Raw genomic sequence first — 17,472 nt, forward strand, 5'->3', positions numbered from 1 at the left:
TAATCTATATTTTCAGTTTTGAGTTAATGATATGCTCATGCTTCTGCTCACTGACCTGCCCCCTGACCTGCCCCCTAGTTAACATAATTAATATATATACATACTGAAAAAAAAAAAACTTCTGCAGGCAGTTGCCGGCTGTGGCACCGGCGCTGCAGCATAATTGCGTATGTACTGTGTATATATTTAAGGCTTACACAAAGATCGTTCTGATCGAAACGCGTTGCCTTGTCCGTGGCTATGGCATTTTGGAGAGATTTTGTATTTTAAATGGATGAAATAAAGTAGTAAGAAAAGTTTTAACATTGCATCTCGTATCTGGAACCACTACCATTGCCCGTTCACCAGCATGGGCATACTAAGGAGCATACTAAGGAGCAGCCGCTCATGTTGCAGGAGTGGCAGCCATCCCAGTCAGGAGTGGAAGGTCGCAGGACTCCTCGGTATCCTAGAGGGACGGCATATGTACCTCTGAATCTGGTACCCTTGATGTGATACCGGGCGATGAGTGATCTACATGAATGACACCTTTTTTAATAGGGCCATTTTTCTTGCTTAAATCACTAGGGGCCTAGGAAGGCTATAACAAAGAAGAAAAATAGAGAGTGTGCCCTATGTAAAACCCGGCTGGCAGTGCACTGGTAGAAGAGTCTTTGCTCAGACTGCATCCAACAAACCATGATGGATGAGACCCCTGACTTTGCCGCAAGCCTTACGTCTGTGATCAAGGCGGAGGTGGAAGGTTTTCTAAAGACCCTGCTAAAGAAAGGGAAGAAAAGAACTAATAAGGTCGCTATGGAGTAAGAGGTTTCTCCACAGTCGGAGGGAGAGTATCATAGGGAAACATCATTACCGGTAGGTCTAATACCTATTTTCCAGGACGTCCCGCTGACAGCACCATGGAGAGTACCAAAGCACCTCCTAAGGGTGGGATTACCGCCTGGAGAACCTTTCTCCCAAATGCGGTCTGCTGACCAGCTACCACATCAAGCTTGTAGTGCTTGCAGAATGTATCTGGCCCAAGGTGCTGCTCTACAGATTTGGTCAACCGAGGCGCCCGCCCGTTCGGCCCACAAGGCCGATACTGCCCTTGTGGAGTGGGCCTTTAAAGAATCTGGCGGGTTGGCGCCTTCAGCTTGGTAGGCGTCTGAGATTACTGAAGTAATCCATCTTGCGATTGTTGCTTTAGAGGCTTCTTCCCCTTGCTTTTACCCCCAAAAAGGACGAACAGATTTGGATCAATGCGCCAGCTGCTGGCCTCTAAATAGACTATAACCGCGCGTCTCACATCAAGTGAGTGAAGACACTGTTCCTTTTCATTACGGGAGTTGTCACAGAAGGATGGTAACACTATCTCCTGGTTTATATTTTGGCAAGAGGCTACCTTTGGAATAAATGCCGGATCTAATCTCAAGATTATACGATCTTCTCTGATCTGGAGATACGGGTCTCTGGTGGACAGGGCCTGGATTTCCCCTATTCTCTTGGCCGTGGTAATGGCTACAAGGAAGGCCGTTCTGCGGGTGAGAGTTGAAATGGTCATCTCTTCCCTGGGGACGTAGGGATCCCTACATAGGAACCTGAGTACCAGGCCAAGGTCCCAAGGCGGGGTGAGCTGCCTAATCGTGTGGCGAAGACGTTGCGTGGCCTTTATAAATCTTACTACCCAGGGGTGAGAAGCTAACGGGTAATCAAAGAAGGAGCTTAAGGCCGAAATCTGGACCTTTAAAGTGCTGAGCTTAAGACCTTTATTTAACCCTGACAGTAGAAAGTTTAAGATACTAGGGAGGTCAGGGGTACCCGCCACGAGATCGGACCTGCCACCGTCCAGACAAAATCTCTTCCATATCTTCCGGTATATTGAGCAACCAAGATGTGAACACTTAATCTAAAGAGTAAATTAACTACATAGAAATAAGGTTCACCATAAAAGGATGTTAATCAATAGTACAAAATTTATTAGAAAAATACTTACAGTATATATTTAACCCCTTTCCTACAATGGACGTAATATTCCGTCCATGTGACCTGGGACCTAATTCCCATGGACGGAATATTACGTCAGTGATCAGCGGCGCCCACGTGGTGAGCGCCGCTGATCGCGGCCGGGTGTCAGCTGACTATCACAGCTGACACCCGGCACAATGTGTCAGGGGCGGTCACAGACCGCCCCCGACACGTTAACCCCTGGCACGCCGCAATCAAACACGAATGCAGTGTACCGGGGGTTAAAGGGAAGCATCGGCAGGGAGGGGGATCCCTCCGTGTTTCCCTGAGCCCCCCACAGCAGCGCAATGTGCAGCGCTGCTGCGGGGGCTCCTTCCCTGCAGGTCCCCGGATCCAATATGGCGACGGGGACCTTCGGGGGCCGGAAAGGGAGCTGGCTTCCTCATGCCTGCAAAGCGCAGGCAAGGAGGAAGCCTGCAGCACTGTCTGTGACAGATTGCTGATCTGTCACAGTGATCTGTGATGTGACAGATCAGCGATCTGTCACACGACAGTGATGTCCCACCTGGGACAATGCAATAAAGTTAAAAAGTGTAAAAATAATTTTAAAAATCGCTAAATAAATGAAAAAAAAAAAATTCCCTAATAAATTCATATTTTGGAAATAAAAAAACCAAAACAAAAAAAAACAATAAAAGTACACATATTTGGTATCGCCGCATCCGTAACGACCCACCCTATAAAACTGTCCCATTAGTTAACCTCTTAAACGAACCCCTTAAAAAATAAAAAACGAAGCAAAAAATAATGATTTATTATCATACCGCCGAACAAAAAGTGCAATAACGCGCGATCAAAAAGACGCATATAAATATCCATAGTACCTCTGAAAACGTCATCTTGTCCCGCAAAAAATGAGCCGCCACACAGCGTCATGAGCTAAAAAATAAAAAAGTTATAGCTCGCAGAAAAAAGCGATGCAAAAAAAATTATTTTTTATATAAAATTGTTTTCATTGCATAAAAGCGCTAAAACATAAAAAAAAAAATACATAAATGAGGTATTGCTGTAACCGTACTCACCCGAAGAATAAAACCGCTTAATAAATTTAACCGCACGTGGAACGGTGTAAACGCACCCCCCAAAAGAAATTGACTAAACGCTGGTTTTTGTTCATTCTGCGTCCCAAAAATCGGAATAAAAAGCGATCAAAAGATGTCACGTGCCCAAAAGTGATACCAATAAAAACGTCAACTCGTCCCGCAAAAAATAAGACCTCACATGACTCACTGGGTCAAAATATGGAAAAATTATAGCTCTCAATATGTGGTGATGCAAAAGCTATTTTTACAATAAAAAGCGTCTTTTAGCGTGTGACAGCTGCCAAATATAAAAACCGCCATAAATAGTAAATCAAACCCCCCGTTATCACCCCTTTAGTTAGGGAAAAATAATAACATTAAAAAAATGTATTTATTTCCATTTTCCCATTAGGGCTAGGGTTAGGGCTGATATTAGGGTTAGGGGTGTGTTGGGGTTAGGGTTGGAGTTAGAATTGGGGGGGTTTCCACTGTTTGGGCACATAAGGTGCTCTCCAAACGCAACATGGCACCTGATCTCAATTCCAGCCAATTTTGCGTTGAAAAAGTCAAATGGTGCTCCTTCCCTTCCAAGCTCTGCCATGCACCCAAACAGTGTTTTACCCCCACATATGGGATATCAGCCTACTCAGGACAAATTGCAAAACAACTTTTGGGGTCCAATTTCTCCTGTTACCCTTGGGAAAATAAAAAATTGGGAGCAAAAATATCATTTTTGTGGAAAAAAATGATTTTTTTTATTTTCACGCCCGGGCGTTATAAACTTCTGTGAAGCACTTGGGGGTTCAAAGTGCTCACCACACATCTAGATAAGTTCCTTAGGGGGGTCTAGTTTCCAAAATGGTGTCATTTGTGGGGGGTTTCCACTGTTTAGGTACATCACGGGCTCTCCAAAGGCAACATGACACTCACAGACCATTCGTCTGCATTTCAAAACGTCACTACTTCCCTTCTGAGCCCTGACGTGTGCCCACACAGTACTTTTCTCCCACATATGAGGTATCAGCGTACTCAGGACAAATTGGACAACAACTTTTGGGATCCAATTTCTCCTGGTACCCTTGGGAAAATAAAAAAATTGGGGACTAAATGATCATGTTTGTGGAAAAAATGCGATTTTTTTATTTTTACACGGGGGCATTATAAACTTCTGTGAAGTACTGGGTGGTTCAAAGTGCTCACCACACATCTAGATAAGTTCCTTAGGGGGTCTAGTTTCCAAAATGGTGTCATTTGTTGGGGGTTTCCGCTGTTTTGGTACATCAGGGGCTTTCCAAACGCGACATGGTGTCCGATCTCAATTCCAGGCAAAAAACGTCAAATGGCGCTTGTTATGATGAGTCATCGGAGGAACAAACAAAATACCAGGCAAGTCCAGAAAAACCAGAGAGGTTGGCAGCTATCGGATTGCAGACCCCTGAACCTATCCACAACAACTAGCAGTAGCCGTGGGGGGTTCCTACGGTGCCCTAGACCCCTCGATCACAGCCGGAGAACTACATAGCCTAAAGACAGAAAGGGGAAAAACTAAACTGCCCCAGAGCAGACCCCAAAGCAATAGGCAGCCCCCAACATATAATGACGGTGAAGCAAGATGAAAACACTAACACAGATAGAAAGATAGGTTGAGCAAATGATGGGGCCCAAGCTAACTACATAGGACAGGATAGGAAAGCTGCTGTCTGCCATCCGCAAAAACCCTATCAAAATGAGCCAACCGACTGATAGGAAAAACAGGCCCTGAAGTCGCTAGGCTTCAAAAGACTATATCAGCACTCAGGTATATTCTGAAGACAGAGCAAAAGATCAACAGATCAGAGACAAAAATGGAATTCAGCTCACCCCCGGCCGGGGATGGCAGAACTCCCAAAAAACAAGGCAAAACAAAAACAAAACTGAAGAGTACAAAGCAGAGCAGAAAAACTTAGCTTTGAGACGCAGGAATCAGACTGGTCTCCAAGAATCCAGCAGGAAAATCACCAGCCAGGAAGAAGGGCGTTGGCAGCCTTATATCCAGTCCTCAATTCCAGCCACCCAGTCATCATCTTGCTGCCCAGGTGTTTGATAATCAGCCTCACTACCTTCCTTCACCAGAGGAGGGAGTTCATCAGACCTCAATGGTGAAGGGAAAAATGAACTCACAACAGGCGCTGCTTCCCTTCCGAGCTCTGCCATGTGGCCAAATAGTCATTTACACCCACATATGGGGTATCAGCGTACTCAGGACAAATTGCACAATAACTTTTAGGGTCCTGTTACCCTTGGAAAAAAAAAGAATTGAGGGTGAAAAGATCATTTTTGTGGAAAAAATATGATTTTTTAATTGTACGGCTGTACGTTATAAACTTCTGTGAAGCCCTTGGGGGTTCAAAGTTCTCACCACACATGTAGATAAGTTCCTTGGGGGGGGGTCTAGTTTCCAAAATGGTGTCATTTGTAGGGGGATTCCACTGTTTTGGTACATCAGGGGCTTTCCAAACGCGACATGGTGTCCAATCTCAATTCCAGCCAAAAAAGTCAAATGGCGCTGCTTCCCTTCCGAGCTCTGCCATGCGCCCAAATAGTCGTTTACACCCACATATGGGGTATCAGCGTACTCAGGACAAATTGCACAATAACTTTTAGGGAAATCCAAAGGAGTAAAAAGAGTCGGGCTTTCAAAACCGCGCTGACCAGAAACACACCTTCTGTGGTAGATATCGTAAAAAACTTCTTTAATAAGCCTACGCGTTTCGTGGCTTAAACCAGCCACTTCATCAGGGCATCAAGAATAATCACAAATTTCAGATATAAATACAAACACAAATTATTCCCACACACCTTCCTTTGACATCATTTCCTGTGAAAACGCCCATAAATCATTTAAAAACATGTATATATATATAACACTACTTAAAACATGTTGTTATGCTCTAAAATCAAATAAGCATTCACATCAAAATCATCACGATATAATATACCAAAAATTATATCAAAAATTTAAATATATAAAATGCAGAAGCTTCTGAATTCGAACCAGCCAATTTAGACAGGCTCAAAAGTATAATTCACATGCATTAAACCACTATACCACACCAAATACAGAAATGTTACAGAATCAATATCCCATAAAATCCCCACTAATAAATTACTATATCAAAACACTTTTATATAAAACATCGCAAATTCTTTAATTCCCCAAAATATATCAATATAGATCTAAAAAAGATCACTAATATCATTTAAACCCATCGGTTGCAGTGTGTTTAATTTATAAATCCAATATGTTTCCTTTCTTTTCAAAATTATTTATTCTATTTAGGGTGTGTTCAGATACATGATCTATGGGAAGTACCGTAAGAGATACAGAACCTTGATGGTTAACTGTGCAATGACGAGACAAACCATGCTTCATATACTCCCTACGAATATTAAATCTATGGGAATTAATCCTCTTGTGTAAAGGTTGAGATGTCCTACCTACGTATTGTTACCCACATTTACATTGAATCAAATAGATGACAAATTGATGTGAATGCTTATTTGATTTTAGAGCATAACAACATGTTTTAAGTAGCGTTTTATATATATATATATATATACACACACATATATTGTATATATATATATATATATACACACACATATATATATATATATATATATATATATATATGTGTGTGTGTGTATATATATATATATATATATATATATATATATATATATATATATATACACACACACACACACACACATACATATACACACACGTTTTTAAATGATTTATGGGCGTTTTCACAGGAAGTGATGTCAAAGGAAGGTGTATGGTAATGATTTGTGTTTGTATTTATATCTGAAATTTGTGATTATTCTTGATGCCCTGATGAAGTGGCTGGTTTAAGCCACGAAACGCATAGGCTTATTAAAGAAGTTTTTTTACGATATCTATCACGGAACGGAAGGTGTGTTTCTGGTCAGCGCGGTTTTGAAAGCCCGGCTCTTTTTACTCCTTTGGATTTCCTTACCATTAGCGGGATACCAGCGACGACCGGATATTCTTGAGTGATTCCCAGTTTGTTGTGACTCGCACAACTTTAGCAGGTGAGTCTAACAAATTGGGTGTACTACTGCGGTTTTAAATAGACGATACACCCTATGTGCGCTTTCTATTTTTGCTTTTTCTACAATAACTTTTAGGGTCCTGTTACCTTTGGGAAAATAAAAATTGCCGGTGAAAAGTTCATTTTTGTGGAAAAAATATGATTTTTTAATTGTACTGCTGTACGTTATAAACTTCTGTGAAGCCCTTGTGGGTTCAAAGTTCTCACCACATATCTAGACAAGTTCCTTGGGGGGTCTAGCTTCCAAAATGGGGTCACTTGTGGGGGGTTTCCACTGTTTAGGTACATCAGGGGCTCTCCAAACGTGACATGGCGTCCGATCTGAATTCCAGCCAATTTTGCATTGAAAAAGTCAAACGGCGCTCCTTCCCTTCTGAGCTCTGCCATGCACCGAAACAGTGGTTCCCCCCCACATATCAGGTATCAGCATACTCAGGACAAATTGCACAATAACTTTTGCAGTCCAATTTCTCCTGTTACCCTTGGTAAAATAAAAAAAATTGAACCTGAAGTATTTTTTTTGTGAAAAAAAGTTAAATGTTCATTTTTTTTAAATATTCAAAAAATTCCTGTGAAGCACCTGAAGGGTTAATAAACGTCTTGAATGTGGTTTTGAGCACCTTAAGGGGTGCAGTTTTTAGAATGGTGTCACTTTTGGGTATTTTCTATCATATAGACCCCTCAAAGTGGCTTCAAATGTAATGTGGTCCGTAAAAATAAAATGGTGTTGCAAAAATGAGAAATCGCTGGTCAACTTTTAACCCTTATAACTTCCTAACAAAAAAAATTTTGGTTCCAAAATTGTGCTGATGTAAAGTAAACATGTGGGAAATGTCACTTAAGTTTTTTGTGTGCCGTATCTCTGTGATTTAAGGGCATAAAAATTCAAAGCTGGAAAATTGCGAAATTGTCAAAATTTTTGCCAAATTTCCGTTTTTTTCACAAATAAACACAAGTTATTTGAATGAAATTTTACCACTAACATGAAGTACAATATGTCTTGAGAAACAATGTCAGAATCACCGAGATCCATGGAAGCGTTTCAGAGTTATTACCTCATGAAGGGACAGTGGTCAGAATTGTAAAAATTGGCCCGGGAGTTAACGTGCAAACCACCCTTGGTGGTGAAGGGGTTAATAATAGATCATTACAATAATTGTGAGGGCTGATACATAATATGAGACAACATAACAGTTATGTTGTCTCATATTATGCATCAGCCTTCACAATTATTGTAATGATCTATTATTAAATATGCTGTAAGTATTTCTAATAAATTTTGAACTATTGATTAACATCCTTTTATGGTGACCTTATTTCTATGTAGTTAATTTACTCTTTAGATTAAAGGCCCTTTTACATTTAGCGATGCACCAGCGATACGACCCGGTCAGGATCGCTGGTGCATCGCTAAATGCTCGCTAGTGAGCTTCCACACAGGAAGATCTCACAGCGATGCAGCAGCGACGCAGCGGACGATACTTACCTTTCACACACAGCGATCCAGACGTCCTCCCGCCCGCGTCCAGTGTTGCTAGTCTCACACAGCAAGAAGCCCAGCAGGAAGCAGACGACGAGAAATGGAGCCGCGCGATCAGTGATGGACAGCGGGGGAGCCGGTCGGGGGTAAGTATCACACATAGCGATATCGCTATAACGTCACAAAATCAGTGACGTTTTAGCGATATTGCTAGCGATATCTCTATGTGTAAAACCCCCTTAAGTGTTCACATCTTGGTTGCTTGATTAACACTCCTGTAGTGTCCTTGAAGCTACAGCTTCAGATTTAGAGGACTAGCTTTGTTGGTGTATTATCTTCCGGTATATTGCGGACGTAACTGGTTTCCTGCTGGCCTGTAGGGTAGATATGACCTGATCTGATAAGGCTTTTGCCGTCAGGATGTCCCTTTCAGGATCCAAGCCGAGAGGTGGAGTCTTGCTGGATTCGGATGGTGGATCGGGCCCTGATGGATGACGTCTTTCTTCAGAGGTAGCTCGACTGGGTTTTCCACTGCCATGGCCCCCAGTAGGGGAAACCAGCTTCTCTTTGGCCAGTATGGAACCACCATTATCACCTTTGCGTGGTCCTCGCGGATTTTCCTGAGTACCGCTGGTATGAGCACCAGTGGTGGGAACGCGTAAGAGAGAGGTTCTTCCCAGGCCTGGCTCAGGGCGTCTACGCCTTCCGGGTGGTCCGCCGGGTTCAGGGAGTAGAATCTGGAGACCTTTGAGTTTTTTTGGCTTGCGAACAGGTCTATACTGGGGGTCCCCCAACGCTGACACAGTTGATGAAAGATCTCTTTGTTCAGTTCCCACTCTGTCGGGCAGACCTGCTGTCCGCTTAGGTAGTCCGCTACTACGTTCTGGGAACCCTCTAGGTGGACTGCCGTTACTGAGAGGACTGTTCCCTCTGCCCAGGTGAATAGCCTTCATGCTAGGGCCTGGTGCTGTCGGTGCCTGGGGCCTCCCTGGTGCTTCAGGAACGACACTGCCGTTATGTTGTCGGATAACACACGGACATGTCGGTTCTTCAGGACCGGCCGGTTCCGTCGCAGGGTTTCCCAGACCACATAGAGTTCCCTGAAGTTGGAGGGTCTGCTTCCGATGTCTTGTGGCCATTTTCCCTGGAAGATTTTTCCTTTTACATGGGCTCCCCATCCCCTCATACTGGCGTCTGTGGTGAGTACCACGTATGGAGAGGTTGTCCATAATACGCCCACCTGGAGATTCCGGGGCTATGTCCACCAACATAGTGACTTTTTCACTAGTCCTGGCAACCTTATGGGTCAGTCGAGTGAAGCCTGACTCCTGTCCCATATTGTGAGATTGTGAGGATCTCCTTTTGTAATGGTCTCGAATGGAACTGGGCCCATCTGACGCACGGCATGCAAGCAGTCATTAAGCCCAGAACCTCCATCGCGCCTCTTATGGAGGAGCAATGCTTCAAGAGGTCCCCGGCTCTGTTTTGAATAGTCTTCTGCCTTCCTTTTGGTAGCAAGGATATCCTGTCTTGTGAGTCTAAGAACTCCGAGGATGACCTTTCTGCACTCTGGTATGAGGTCTGACTTCTGCCAGTTGATCACCCAGCTGAGGAACTCCATTACTGTAATTGCCCAGTTCCTGTCTCGAAAGAGCGCTTCTTCGGATCCTGCCACCAGGAGGAAATCATCTAAGTATGGTATGATCATGGTACCCTGGCTTCTCAGGAAGGCCACTACCTCCGCTACCAGCTTTGTGAAGATTCGGGGGGGCCGACGCCAGCCCGAATGGAAGGCATTGGAACTGGAATTGGCAGGTCCGGGTTGGAAATTTGACTGCGAATTTAAGCAGACTTTGGGATGACGGATGGATAGGGACCTGGTAGTACGCACTCTTCAGGTGGAGGGTGCACATCACAGCGTCCCTGTCTATTAGCTGTATTGCGGACCGAATTGATTCCATCCGGAACCTCTTGTACCTGACCTAGGCATTTAGAGGCTTTAAATTTATAATAGTTCGGGCCTCGCCGGATGGTTTTGCAATGGAGAACAGGGAGGAGTAGTGTCCCTTTCCCCTTTCTGTCAGAGGAACCGGTACTATAACCTCTGAACTGATCATGTCTTGTATGTCCACCCACATGACGGAGTCCACCGGGACTATGGTGGGGGCAATGTATCTGTCAGGGGGAGGGGAGTAAAGTTCTATACTGTAACCCTCCGCAACGGTTGAGGACCCACTGGTTGTGGGTGACTCGGACCCAATTTACTGCGAAGTGGCGAAGTCTTCCCCCAATACTTACGGCGTCATTGCCTCCTAGATCTGGAAGTTGATACAAAAAGGGAGCCCTTGCTTCTCCCACCTTGGCTTTGGAAACTCCTATAGGAGCCTCTGTTGGACCTGGCTCCTAAAGTTGGCCTGTCTCCTATAGGAGGGGCCTCTCCGAAAGGACTGGGGCCGCTTAGGTTTTTCTTCTGGGAAACCTTTATTTTTGTCGGACACCAGCTCTAGAATGTTATCTAGGGCTGGTCCGAATACCCTTAGGCCCGAGAAGGGGATGGAGCATAGCTTCGCCTTAGAGGCGTTATCCCCTAACCAGGATTTAAGCCAGACCGCTCTTCTAGCTGCATTAGAAAGGGAGCTGTTTCTGGCTGCAAACCTTACTGATTCGGTTGACGTATCCGACAGGAATGCCGTGGCCGATTTCATGAGGGGAAGGGATGCTAGGATCTCAGATCTAGTGGTCTTGTTGGTTAGGTGTTCCTCCAACTGCCCCATCCACAGAAACATAGACCTGGCCACCAAGGTGGCTGCTATGTTAGCCCTGATGAGGGCTGCTGAAGTTTCCCATGTGCTTTTTAATAAAACATCTGCCTTCCTGTCCATCGGGTCCCGGAGACTTGATGAGTCCTCGAACGGGATGGCGGTCATCTTGGTGACCTTGGCTACAGGAACATCGATCTTTGGAACTTCCTCCCATGATCGTGTTTCCTCGTGATCAAAAGGCAGTCGACTTTTAAAGTCACGGGATAGTATGAGTCGGCGTTCCGCTTCCTTCCACTCCTCAAGGACCATTGTTTTGATGTGTTCAATTACAGGGAACACTGTGTCCGAGCTACCAGTCCTCTGAACATCAGGTCCTGTCTGGACTGCGGCTTAGGAACTTCCTCAATCTGCATGGTGTTCCTCACCGCCTGGACCAACTCGTCCGTGTCCTCTAGCCTGAACAGGTATTTCCTGCCTCGATCTTGTCTGTCCGCCGGGATCTCTCCTTCCTCCTCTGGATCCGAGACCCGCAAGTCTGACCCCTCGATAGAGCTTGCTTCGGACACTGGCTCTGCCTCCTACCTCGGATGCTTGCGGCTTGGCCTTGGACTGGGGGACTGCTGCTGTGCGAGGCTGACTCTGGAGGCCTGGACTTCCTCCCATATCAAGGATCTGATCTCGGAGAGGAGGGATGGCTGCTCGTCTCTTATGACCCTTGATGTGCAGGGTCCACAGAGGGTTTTGTTCTAGGCGTCTGGCAGCTTTACCCTGCATACAGGGCATCTGACCGACTTGGATGCGGCCTTGGCAGGGTGCTTAGTCACTGTCGGGGGGGGACTGCTGGGGATTCCTTATCCTATTAATTTAAGATAGGGTAGTCAGGCCCTGGGCTGCAGGGGTGGCTGTGGGTAAGGTGGTCTGCTCCAGGCGCACTTACCCCGCCATTCGCCGGAGCCTCTGCATCCATCCTTGCTGCGGTCTGTGCTTCCAGAGAGATGCTGAGCTCCTGGAGCGCGCGCTGAGATTCAAGCCCGGCGCGCGACATCACCGGAAGTGATGCGCGTCATCTCGCGATAGGCGGGGAATCGTTCCGGCCACTTTCGCCGCTAGCCCCGCCTGCGCCTCTGACAGCGCTCTTCGTGATGCCGGCGACCGCTCGGCCAACTGCCTGCGGGGGACCGGCATTCGCCTGCCATGGCGGCCACCAGCTGGAGCGGCTCACTCCAGGAGCGTCGTCCTGCTCCTGGCCTTTGGGGCAGAGGGACTCCCCACCTGGAAGTTTCGGCCCTGGGCGTCTTGACAGGGGGAAGGTTTGGACTGGCCACCCGATCCCCCTGGGCCCTCCGGTAAGCTCTGCAGCGCTTCCTCTCGCGTGTCCCTCCATGCAGGGACAGGAAAAACACTGAGGGAAATGGGGTGGGACTGGACCTTTTAACCTCTCGTGTGCTTTTCCTGTTCCTGTAAGAAGGAGGAGGACGTCCTCCATGGTGCTGTCAGGGGGACGTCCTGGAAACGTTTCTCTCCAGGGTTAGTCTCCACCCTATTAAAAAGTAGGAAATCAATAACATCAAAGATTTACGGCAGGGCATGGAAGAAATTTCTGGAATTTTCAGGGCAGCCTCTAGGGGATAGGGCTTCAGTGGGATCCATTCTAGAGATCCTGTAATCAGGGCTGTAGCTGGGGTTAGCAACTAACATCCTCAAGGCACAGGTCTCGGCCTTGGGTGCCCTATATAACTTTTATCTGGCAGCAAATAGATGATTGTCATGATTTAGAAAATCCTGTGGTAAGTCCAGACCGGTTATAGTCACGAAAATTCCACTTTGGGATCTAAATCTAGTACTAGAGGTGCTAACTAAAGACCCATTCGAGCTTTTACAGGATTTATCTGCCATGTTTCTCACGCTTAAGACCATTTTACTTGTGGCTCTGAAATCGGCCCGCATGGTAAGCGATATACAGGCCCTGTCCTTATGTCCCCCCTATACGCATGTATATGAGGATAGGCTTGTACTAAGACCTGACCAGGCCTATCTTTCCCAAAGTGGCTCTTAAGTTCCACAGGAGTGAAAAGATTATTTTGCCCTTCTTTTGTACTAGCCCTAGGAATCCAGGAGAATAAAGATTCTATAGATTAAGGCCCCATCACACATAGCAATCTCGCTAGCGAGATCGCTACAGAGTCACAATTTTTGTGACACAACAGCGATCTCACCAGCGAGATCGCTGTGTGTGACAGTGATCAGCGACCGGCCCCCCTGCCGGTATCACTGATCGCTGCAGGAAAGGCCAGGACTTTTTTTGGTCGCTGGTCTCCCGCTGGCCACCAAGCATCGCTGCGTGACAGGCGGGAGACCAGCGATCTGCTGGTAACTAATATACATCGTGTATCCAAGGGACGTGCGTCCCTTAGATACCCGATGTGTACGTTAGTTACCAGCGCGCTGATGCAGGGAGCTGGTAACTAACGTACACATCATGTATCTTTGGACGCACGTCCCTTGGATACCCGATGTGTACGTTAGTTACCAGCTTCCTTCATCAGCGCGCTGGTTACTAACGTGCACAGTGACGCCGGGCGTCGCTGTAAGGATCGCTGGTGAAGCTGTCTGTTTGACAGCTCACCAGCGATCACATAGCGATTCACCAGCGATCCTGACACATTGATATAGTTGTCAGGATCGCTGGTGAGTCGCTATGTGTGACTCCAGCCTTAGATGTGAGGAGGTCTCTGTTGGCATATATGTCCGTGACCAGTCAGTGGAGAAAGATCCATTCCCTGTTTGTAACCTTTCAGGGTAGCAGAAAGGGGTATGGGGTATTCAAGAGTACCACTGCCAGATGGATCAGGGAGGCCATTAGTTTATCTTACACTACGAGTGGTGCGCCGGTTCCTAAAGGCATCAAGGCTCAGTCCACCAGAGCTGTGGCAACCTTCTTCTATAAGCACTACAGACTGAATCTGTCCTTCTCTTTTAACTTAAACTTTGGTAGAAGAGTGCTGCAAGCGGTGGTCCCTCTCTATGGTGTTTCAATTCTCCAGAAATCTCTCAGGAGTGCTGTCATGGGTGAAGGAAAAATACCAGGGTTATTTAATGGTAGCTGTTTTTTCCACAAGCCATGACAGCACCCGTACATTCCCCCTAGCCCCTCCTTTCTCACCTTATGGGAGTGCACTATAGTTTGGGTGTTTTATAATGTGGTGTTGGTTGTGTGTGTAAATTAACCCGGAGGTCCTCTCATGCTCTGTAACTGAAGCAGGAAAGAGGTACTGCTCTTTTGTTTCAGTAGGTTTCCTGTCCTAGCTGAGCAGATCCCTCTCTCAGGTGTGCTGTCATGGGTTCTGGAAAAACTGGGTGCCAGTAAGTAACCTAGATGTTTCACTTAAAAAAAACAAAAAAAACAAACACTAGAGTGATGCTTTATTTCAGCACTGGAGTGGTACCACTAATTTAGGTTTTCTGACCCTAATATTTTAATCACCAGCCGCCGTCTTTTGCTGTTCCCGGGGATGCTGGGGTCTCCCGCAGCAATCTTGTCAACGCAACTTCTGACTGACTGGAAGTCAGAGGTAACGGCCAAAATCTGTCAACGCAAGTCTATAGGAGTCTCGTTCTAGCTCTCGTAGATTTACATTGTGTAATGACTTCTGGATCGTCCAGAAAATACTGGAGAAATCCGGCAATTCACAACCTTCGAGAGACAACTGCGCTTCGTTGATAACAGATGAAGATGGTGGCTGGGATGGTGAGTATGAATACTAGTGACACCACTCCAGCGGTAAAATAAATAAAAAATGTGTCTACTATGTTATTTCAAGAAATATTCCTGTGCGACCAATAACTTAACCCCTTCATTTATCTATACATCATGGAAGGGAAGGATTTACCAACCTTGAAAGTATGGCTATGTCCTGGGGAAAATGCGTCACCATGAACAAGCCCACGGTGATCACATTAAGGTGCCTAATGATTCTTAAAGCAAAGCAACGGGACTCTTTGTCACTGAGGGTTGCAACTCCCTACCCCAACTACGATCAATTTTGAACAGCCAATCACAGTATTTTCAATGTTTCAGGCAACGAAATAGCCTGAAACACTGAGGTCCAGTTATGATCAGGTATATAACAGAACAAATTATAGGCTGGAGCTTAGCAATGGCAGAGTCACCATTCCCAGCACTGATTGGAGTGATCGGATGATGACCAATCAGCGAGCAGAGACTCAATTTGACCCTGCAGTGACCGCCCTGCACTTCCCCATCTCAGCTTGGAGACATTGCAGGGCGGTCATTCTGCAATTTTGCTGCCTGATCTGCCACATACTATTTTAGACTGTGCCATCACTGCTGTTGCTGCAACTGTGAGAAAGAAGATGTTCCTTCTCTGTTCCTGTCCACTGTTATTCCCTATTCCACCCCAATCACTCCTTTCCCCTTCTCCCTAAGCCCAGTACATGATGGCTCATTTTTTGACAGTTTTTTTCACGCATCTTGCAGAGACAGAAAGCTGATCACTGACACACATCACTGGTCGACACCCATATTCACTTTTGACCGTCGAGCTCTGATCACACGCATTTTGTGGGAAAAAAAAATAATCAAATAAAAATAGATTAGATTAGTTGACATGACTAAATTAGGGACAATAAAAGTATACTATAGTAATCAGCGTCTGCTACAGTATTTTATACTGAACATAGTGAGGGTTAGTGTTAGAAACTAAATGGACATCAAAAAAAAATTACTGAGGGCCCGCAACCAAGTTTTTATTTTACCAAATGTTTATATATTTATTTTTATTTTTCTTTCTAGATTAAAATTTGGTACAAACACGAAAAAATGTATCACTTGTCCCCATCACGGTTTTCAACCAACGAAGCATACACCTTCCTTGCCACCGACATGGATCATGAGGGAGAGGATGCCACCACCTTCCTTTATTCAAGTGATACAAAACCGCCACAGAGATGTTTCAAGATAGAAAATGAACCAGCGCCCACAGTTCATGACCCCATATGAACGTAACCCCCTGGATAACATGAGCCACAGATCACTGATTTTGTGGCACAATCAGGAATCAAATTTGACATACCGGCTTCACAAAATAAAAATAAAATAATCGACTTTTTCAAAGTCTTTTTCTCTGAGGATTTTGTAAACCTCATGGTAACCCAGACAATTTTTGACCCAAAACCTCACTTCATCATTTTCTAACTGGACCCCTGTAGACATAGTAGAAATTATGAAGTTTTAGGGCCTTGTCCTTCACAAGGCATTAATGAAGAAGCCAGAACTTCGGAAATATTGGAGTGTTGATGTTTAAAGCAACACTCCAGTGTTCAGCATGGCTATGACTCAAACGCATTGAAGACATCCAAGAATTTTTGCATTGCAAAGATAATGCACAATATCCTCCCTGAGATGACTGCAACTTTGACCAAATTTTCAAGGTTTGGCCGGTCATTGATCAATTCAGCAACAAGTTTGCTGAAGGTGTACATTACCCAAAGGGACATCTGCGTGCATGAGTCACTAATACAGTTCCACCATGAGGCTCAAATTCCGGCAATACCTGCCTAGTAAGAAGCCAGGTATGGAATTAAACCCTACAAGCTGTGTGAGAGTACCTCAGGGTACATAAATATATTTATTGTTTATGAAGGTGAATGAGTGGAATAATTGTGTGGGATTTGGTGCACCCACCACTGAATCAAGGTTATCATCTCTACGTAGATCATTTTTATACCAGCATCCCTATCTTCAAATCCCTTTCTACCAGAGCTACCGCAGCCTGCGGTTCTGTCCGCAAAAATCAGAGAGGCCTCTCAAGGATGCTAATTGGGCAGATGCTCAGAAAGGGCGAAAAGCAAAACCCATTGTAGCGAAAATATGCTGGTGGTCAAGTACAAGAGGGATATCCTTGTCCACCATACATGGTGATGGCAGTACTCCCACCGTTGCATGAGGTTCCTCAACACATGTCCACAAACCAGACTGTTCCACAACCTGGAGAGTTAAATCTCTCTGATCAAATACTCCAGTCCTACAGTTCCATGTAAAAAGTTAAGGTGTGGTACAAGAA

The 17,472-nt window shown here is 45.4% G+C and overlaps 1 protein-coding gene across 4 annotated transcripts in view; it reads right to left on the reverse strand.

Moving 5' to 3' along the window:
* SGMS2 (sphingomyelin synthase 2) overlaps window positions 1-17,472 on the reverse strand; it is a 121,262-nt gene that overhangs the window by 21,416 nt on the left and 82,374 nt on the right. The window lies entirely within an intron of this gene.

This window comes from Dendrobates tinctorius, unplaced genomic scaffold (genome assembly GCF_039654945.1).
Source record: "Dendrobates tinctorius isolate UK_male_01 unplaced genomic scaffold, ASM3965494v1 ptg000030l, whole genome shotgun sequence".
Classification (NCBI taxonomy): Eukaryota; Metazoa; Chordata; class Amphibia; order Anura; family Dendrobatidae; genus Dendrobates; species Dendrobates tinctorius.